This window comes from Ursus americanus, chromosome 2 (assembly GCF_024610735.1).
Source record: "Ursus americanus isolate L20-20 chromosome 2, mUrsAme1.1.p, whole genome shotgun sequence".
NCBI classification, from domain to species: Eukaryota; Metazoa; Chordata; class Mammalia; order Carnivora; family Ursidae; genus Ursus; species Ursus americanus.
Genome location: NC_142128.1, coordinates 5,682,786 through 5,689,414, shown reverse-complemented (window position 1 = coordinate 5,689,414; position 6,629 = coordinate 5,682,786). Strand labels below are relative to the sequence as shown.

At 52.8% G+C, this 6,629-nt stretch overlaps 1 long non-coding RNA gene across 1 annotated transcript; it reads right to left on the bottom strand.

The window, feature by feature from the left end:
* Positions 1-226: 226 nt before the first annotated feature.
* On the bottom strand, positions 227-6,295 carry LOC148110462 (uncharacterized). Its single transcript, XR_015726376.1, has 3 exons — positions 6,207-6,295; positions 3,363-3,416; positions 227-649 (listed from the first exon to the last, which is right to left on the bottom strand). It is a non-coding gene; the product is annotated as an uncharacterized LOC148110462 (long non-coding RNA).
* Between the last annotated feature and the right edge of the window lie 334 nt (positions 6,296-6,629).

The following is a 6,629-nucleotide window of genomic DNA, read 5'->3' as shown; positions in this document are numbered from 1 at the left end:
CGCTGTGCCCAGATGTCCCCTGTGCAGAGGCTCCGAGGGGAGGCCAGACCACACGGTAGAGCCTCTGACATTCCCTATGTCTTGGTTTGGGGCTTCTAGAAGGTGGCTTAGAGATAAGACTTTGAGGACAAGTGGTTTATTTGGGAGGGGAAAGGATGGGGTGGGAAAGTGAGATATGGGAATTAATCCCATGGGAAGACCCCAGGACCCAGTGTGGAACACCACCTCACAGTTACCCCATCAGAGCGCAATGCTACCCGGTGGGGTTTCTAGACGCCATGTTAGTTATCTGTTTCTGCATTAAAAAGTCATCCCAACACTTACCTTACAAACGAGAGCGCTAATGATCGTGCTTTCTGTGGTTCGGGAACTTGGGAGCGATGCAGCTGGGGCTCCGGGCTTAGGATCTCAGAAGGTTGCAGAGGAGCTCTCAGGGGCAAGTCTCACACAGGACCAGAGGACTGGCTTCCAAAATGGCTCCACGTGGCTTGTGAGTTGGTTCCCTGCCACCTGGCCTCCCTGTGGTGTCACTCCAGTGTTATCGCAGCGCTGGGACTCAAAGGGAACGGGTGTCTTTCCACAGGAATGCAGGAAGGCTTCTCAGAGGAGGCAGCCATGGAGAGGGATTTCCCGAGGCAAGAAGGCATTCCTACCAGGAGGACATGATTCTTTCATTGGTTGACTTCAGGGACTGTGCCGGGTGCTGCGACTGAGGGGAATAGTGGCGTGTGAGGGCTGGGGAGCTGGTGGGAGATGCCGCGTGGCCTTCACAGCAAGAGGGCTGGGAGGACAGGCCGTCCGGACAATGACGGGGGACGTTTGCTTGTTGCTGCTCTGTGTAGGGCTCAGTTCTAAGGCTCTGTGCGTGTGATTTCATCTTTTACACGTACTCTAAGATGGGCAATATGACTATCCTCCCCGGTGTACAGAAGGGGAAACTGAGGCACAAGACTGTGAGTGATATATGTAAGAGGTCAAGAGGCTGTAAGCAGTAGAGCTGCGTTCAGCAGCCAGGCTGCACCCCTGGGCCCAGTCAATGCACCAAATGCCTCCAGGGAAGGTGGGTTGCTTAGCCTCAAGGTCACTGCCGTTCTCCAGGGAGCAGGACCTCGGAGGGGTAAGTTGTGACAGAAATAAGAAGAAACCCAGAGCTTCCACGAGAGAGGGGGTCTAGATGGCAGGGGCTCAAGACATGGAGACCCAAGACCTGGATTTGAATCCTGGCACTGACCCATTTTGTGGATGTTGACAACTCTGTTATTCTCTGGGCCTCCATTGTGTCATCTGCCAAATGGGGTCCTTTCATTTGCCTGAAATGTTTACTGGGCACAGGGTGCCTAGGTGGCTCAGTCCTCGGCTCAGGTCATGATCTCAGGGTCCTGGGATTGAGCCCCGCATTGGGCTCCCTGCTTGGTGGGGAGCCTGCTTCCCCCTCTCCCTCTCTGCTTGTGCTCTCTCAAGTAAATAAATAAAATGTTTTAAAAAAAGTTTACTGAACACTACTGTGTGCAACATTCCTTCCCAGATACGGGGAGGTCACAGCACCTGCCCCCCCCCCCCCCCCGCAGTAAAGGGAGAAAGATAGTAAACAAGTAAGCAGCTAAGAAGTAGACATTTCAAGGTAAGTGCTGGTAAAGAAGAAAACAGGAGGAAGAGAGACTGAGTGACCCCCCTCATTAGGATGTTGTGACATCTGTGCTGACCGGTGAAGCCTGAGAAAGGGCTTGGTGAAGATCTTGGGGGGGAGAACCCATTCCCTAGCTGAGGGCAAAGGCAGTGCAAAGGCCCTGAGGCAGGAATGACTTTGGAGGTTAATGAGAAGATCAAATAAATGAGTCAAGTCTGGTTATAGGTCAGGCTCTGGGGGTGGATGGGGGCTGTTAGGGGGATGAGCTATTCCCCATCTCAGCTTAGCCCACAGGCCCCAGAAGGAGGACATGTGTGTCAGGCAACAGCTTCTGACTTCTTTCCCAAATCCAACCCCACGTGGGGAAGCTGATTCCCCAGGAGAGCCAGCTGTGTGGTGTCTGTTTGGGTTTGCCATTAGGACATGAATACTCCTAATTTAATTTTTCCTTTGTGTCTCTCTGAGTGACTAACTCCACGAGTCATTTCTAAGAAGAATGTGCTAGAGGTGAAAACCAGCAGATTTTAAATGAAAAACGAGAGCTGCATACAGACACTTGGCAGCCTCCAATGCTGGATAGTGACCTTGTCTGGTCCAGGGCTGTGCACACAGATGGTGCTAAATGTATGCTCAATATGCGTGAATGACCTCACCAGTCAGGGTGTTCCATCTGGTCCCTCCCAGGCCTTCCTATTGTTGCAAAGGAGCACTGGAGGAGGTGGGCCGGCTAGGAAGTTGCAGGACAGAGGCCACTCATCACAGTGAGTCAGGCCAGGTGACCAGCCAACGTAAGTGTGGCTGCTCGTGTCTTCTGGCATCTCCTACCCCAACCTGGATTTCTGGAGCACTTACCATGTCCCAGATACCGCGCTTACCCACTCGGCCCACGTGGGCTGTGGCTGCTGCCTCTACATGACCCCAGGACACGTCCACATCACTTCCTCAGGACCAGGGGCTGCCCAGGCTCCTAGGAGACCAGCCCCAACCAGAACGGTCTTGGGTGGCCCAACAGTCTGTCCCATCCACTCTCCCACTCTTGACCCCTTGGGGGCTCTCTGGGCCAGATGAGCAAAGGCCAGAGCAATCCTAGGCCGGAGTTCTGCTGGCCTGTTCTTCTCATTCCCTGGTTCTCACTTTCACGGGACCTCAGAAGCTGGGGCAGCCCGAGTGGCAGCCCGCAGCTACAAAGGGCAGTCAGTTCATCTGCTACTTCCTGCTCAGAGATCTTTCCACTAGCAAACCCCCCTCAAGCTTGCTTTCATCTTTCATCCATTTGTTCAAAGCAAAAAATGCATCACAGGAAGTGGGAGTGGGGGTTGGGAGGGTCCCAGCTCTACCAGGGAAAAGAGTGGGTCGGGCACGTGGCTGGGTTCCTCAGCTCTGTCACTCGGCCCAGCTTGTGGTCCGGTTCCGAGTCCCATGGGGGCCAGGCAGGCTTGTATATATGGTGCTGGGAGCCCACTGGGCACACTCTCCCTGTTTCCTCCCGGCTCTGTTACCCTACAGGCTGCGAAGGAAAGCAGGTTAGCAGTTTCTACCGTCACCCCTCAGGCCTCTTCAAATAGAACTCTAAGCTACCTCTACAGGGATTTCTGGAATATATTTCTGTGTAATTTGGGATAGTTCAGTAATTTTCCAGAAATACATTAACTGGGCCTGCTGCCTGCCTTTTACGTAAATATTGCTTTGCCATTATAATAATTATAATAATATTTGCCATGTATTAAATACTTACTGTATTCCAGGCATGGAAACCCTGGGAAGGAGGTGCTGTTGGTGTCCTCATTTTCTAAATGAATAAACAGAAGTTCAAATAAATACTTTGTGCAAGGTCATTCTAAGTGATGTTGCCAGATCTGCCTGTCTCTGGCAGCCAGACAGGATCGGATGCCCAAAACCATTCCCAACTTGCTTTCCCTCTTCTAAAGAGAATGGAAAGCTAAAATACTCATCTTGTCAGACTTCCTTGCAGCTAGAATGGCCAAGTGACCAGTTTTGGCCATCAACATGTAAGTGAAAAGGACCGGGCAGAAGCTCTCAGAACAAATTCAGCCATTCATATTTTGCCCTTTCTTCTGTCTGGAGTTCAGATATGATACCTGGGGGCACAGCAGCCATCTTGTAGCCATGAGATCAAATCCCCATGCCAAGGATGGCAGAGTAGGAGGGCAGACATAATCCGGGTTTCTAATGACATTAAGTGGATTGCCTTCCCCAGGATCCTTGTTTCATGAAGCAAAAACATTTCTTACTTATTTCATATACCATTTATTGGGTCTGTAGTTTCTTACTAGCAAACAAAAATAATTGACACCTGGCCCCCTCAAAGCCCATGGTGTTATGCAATTTTGAGGCTGCCCATCAAGGGGGCTTTGGACTGGGCCCTGGAGAACAACATTAGAATGAACTTCAATTTGTCAAAAGCCAAGGAATCTGACCCACAAACCACCACCAGAGTGTCCAGAGAATTTTAGGGGTGAAAATTTCCATTTCCTCAGTGGGTCAACCATGTCATTACTGGGGTCAAAGATTTTGAGGTCTCTGCAGAGAAGCAGCTCCCCGTAGGAGAGCTGGGAGTCTTGTGCTGACCTCCATTTATGCCCTGGGCTGCTGCCACTGCTGCCCCTCTCCCACCCTGGGGAAGCCGGAGGCCTGCCACATTCTCACCAACCCTGGCCCGGCATGTTGGTTCTGATCCATTCACGAGGGCCGTCCCAGGCACACCAAAGGCAGTGGCTGTGTGGGGCTGATGAACAAGATGCAAACAGACTTGCCAAGGGCTGCCCTGGCCTGGAAAGGCACTGCCTGGGGAAGCTGCTCTGGGCATCCCAATGGGCAGATGTCCAGCTCAGGGCAGAGATGGGGCCCCCCTGTGCCTAAGGAGATGGAGTGGGAAGGATGCTCTGTCTGCACAGGAGGTTGGGGAAGGCAGAAGACAAGGCAAGAGCCTATGGGTAATTTGCTCCCTCAATACAGAAATGGGCAGTGGCTCACATGGGTGTGCGGCATTGTCACCTTGCAGAGTGCAGGGGCGTCCTGGTGCCAGGTATCAGAGGCAGTGGGGCAAAAAGGCCCTGCAACAAGGGGTCATATGACAAGGTAACATTTTTGTGAGCCAGCTCGGACGATGTTGCCACGTACTTTGCCCACAGTGATCCCAGGTGAGCCCAATGGTGCAGGAAGAAGGAGCGTCATCAATTATCCATCAGAAGGTGAGGGAACAGGTGCACCCTCCACCAGCTCCCCAGCAATGGAAACCGCCCATTATGTACAGGTGCCAGCACTGGCTCTAGACCCCATGACCCCAGGTATTACATGTCAGCCTCCATTCCACAGACAAAGGCACGGAGGCCCTGAGATGCCAAGTCCCAACCAAAGTCACATGGCCAGTTAAGGGGCTGGAGTGGGTTTTCCAACGCAGGACTGCTGGACCCAAAACCTCTCCTTCCAGCAGACGACTCATGGAGGTCCCGCAGGTGTGGGTTGGCATCAGGCTGGACAGTTGGTAGGGGAATCCCTACCTCAGTGACCCAGGAGGCTGGGAATCCAGGTTCAGGGAAATGATCATGACCTCTAAAAAGATCTGGGACAAGGATGTAAGCACAAGCCTGAGACCCCAGTGTGGTCCCCGGGGGCTTGAAGCCAAGCTCAGGCCTAGGAGGCAGAAAGAAACTCGGAATATGGGATTGAGCCAGAGCCAGTCCGGACTCCTTGGACCCTCCCTTCAGGGGACAAATTGGCTCCTGTGGAGGGTCACCCCTCTACCCCCCAACCCTGTGCCTGACACTCCTCCCACAGACTGTCAGCCCAAGGCAAGAGGCACTTCCCTTGGTACCTTTGCATTAAAATATTGTCTGCATATGGTGGGGAAATTAATGTCCCTATTTCTTTTTTGTGTTTTAATGACTTAATATACAACAAAAGGAGAATTTTTCTCCTGGGAGGTTCCAACAGATGTTGCTATTTCCGTCCAGGCTGTGGCTCCCCTTCCAGCTGCCTAACCCAAATAAGGCGTATTATCCCAATAATCTGGATGCAGGGTATTGGCAGTCCCATGTCAGAACACAATCGGGACGTGGCCCAGCCACGCAGTGGGGCCCGTTAGATCCAATCTGGGCTCTTTGTGATGGGGGTGGGATTCAAGTTTCTGTCAGGTGGCCCTGGTTTTCTCCCAAATGGAAATGGGAATAGAATCAACAGAGATGCCAGCTCATAACCGCCCTCTCGGGAACTCTTTGGCTGAAGAAAGCCCCAAACAGCCTTCCTGGCTCCTGCCTCATCCCACCTGCAGCCTGAGCCCGGGCTCATCTCTGTTCAGACACTGGTGTTTGTCGTTAACTTCCCCCAGAGTTCTTCCCATGTTGTATTTGCAAGTATTTGCTGCAGCGAGAAAATCTCATTGTAGAGCGGCTAGGAGCAAGGGCTCTGGGACGAGCTGTCCTAGGTTTCCAGTCCTGTTCTGGGTGACCTGGGAGAACCATGTGCTGCTGACGTTTTGACGTCTGGAGCCTGCTGACCCCGGAGAGACTGCCCCTCCCAGGGCTAGCCAATTCCTAGCCAAAGTAAATAAAATGCTCACCTTGCAAGTGTGTCGTTTACCTGCAGACCAACCAATCCGGAGCTCAGACCTTCGACCCCCTTCTCAATCAGGCTTTCACCCTCTGGGCCACAACCCCGCTGCCCTAATTGCCAGACAGTTAGCAACAGCCCCTACATTCCAGAGCCCTCTGCAATTACCAGAACTAGCCAGTCCTAAGCCTGCCTTTCTGCGCAAAGCACAGTGAAGTCTCTTGCCCTTATCTTCCCCTACTCCAACCTGTCTCCTGACTGATGCTGGTACTTCCCTGTGTAACTGGTGCGGTGTAGCATGGCGTGGCGTGGCGTGGGGGCGTGGCGTGCATGGCGTGGCGTGTGTGGCGGTGGGGGCGGGGCATGGCGTGGGGCGGGGCATGCCCTGTCTCTTGGGAACTATGAGTAACAAACTATCTCTTTAATGGCAATT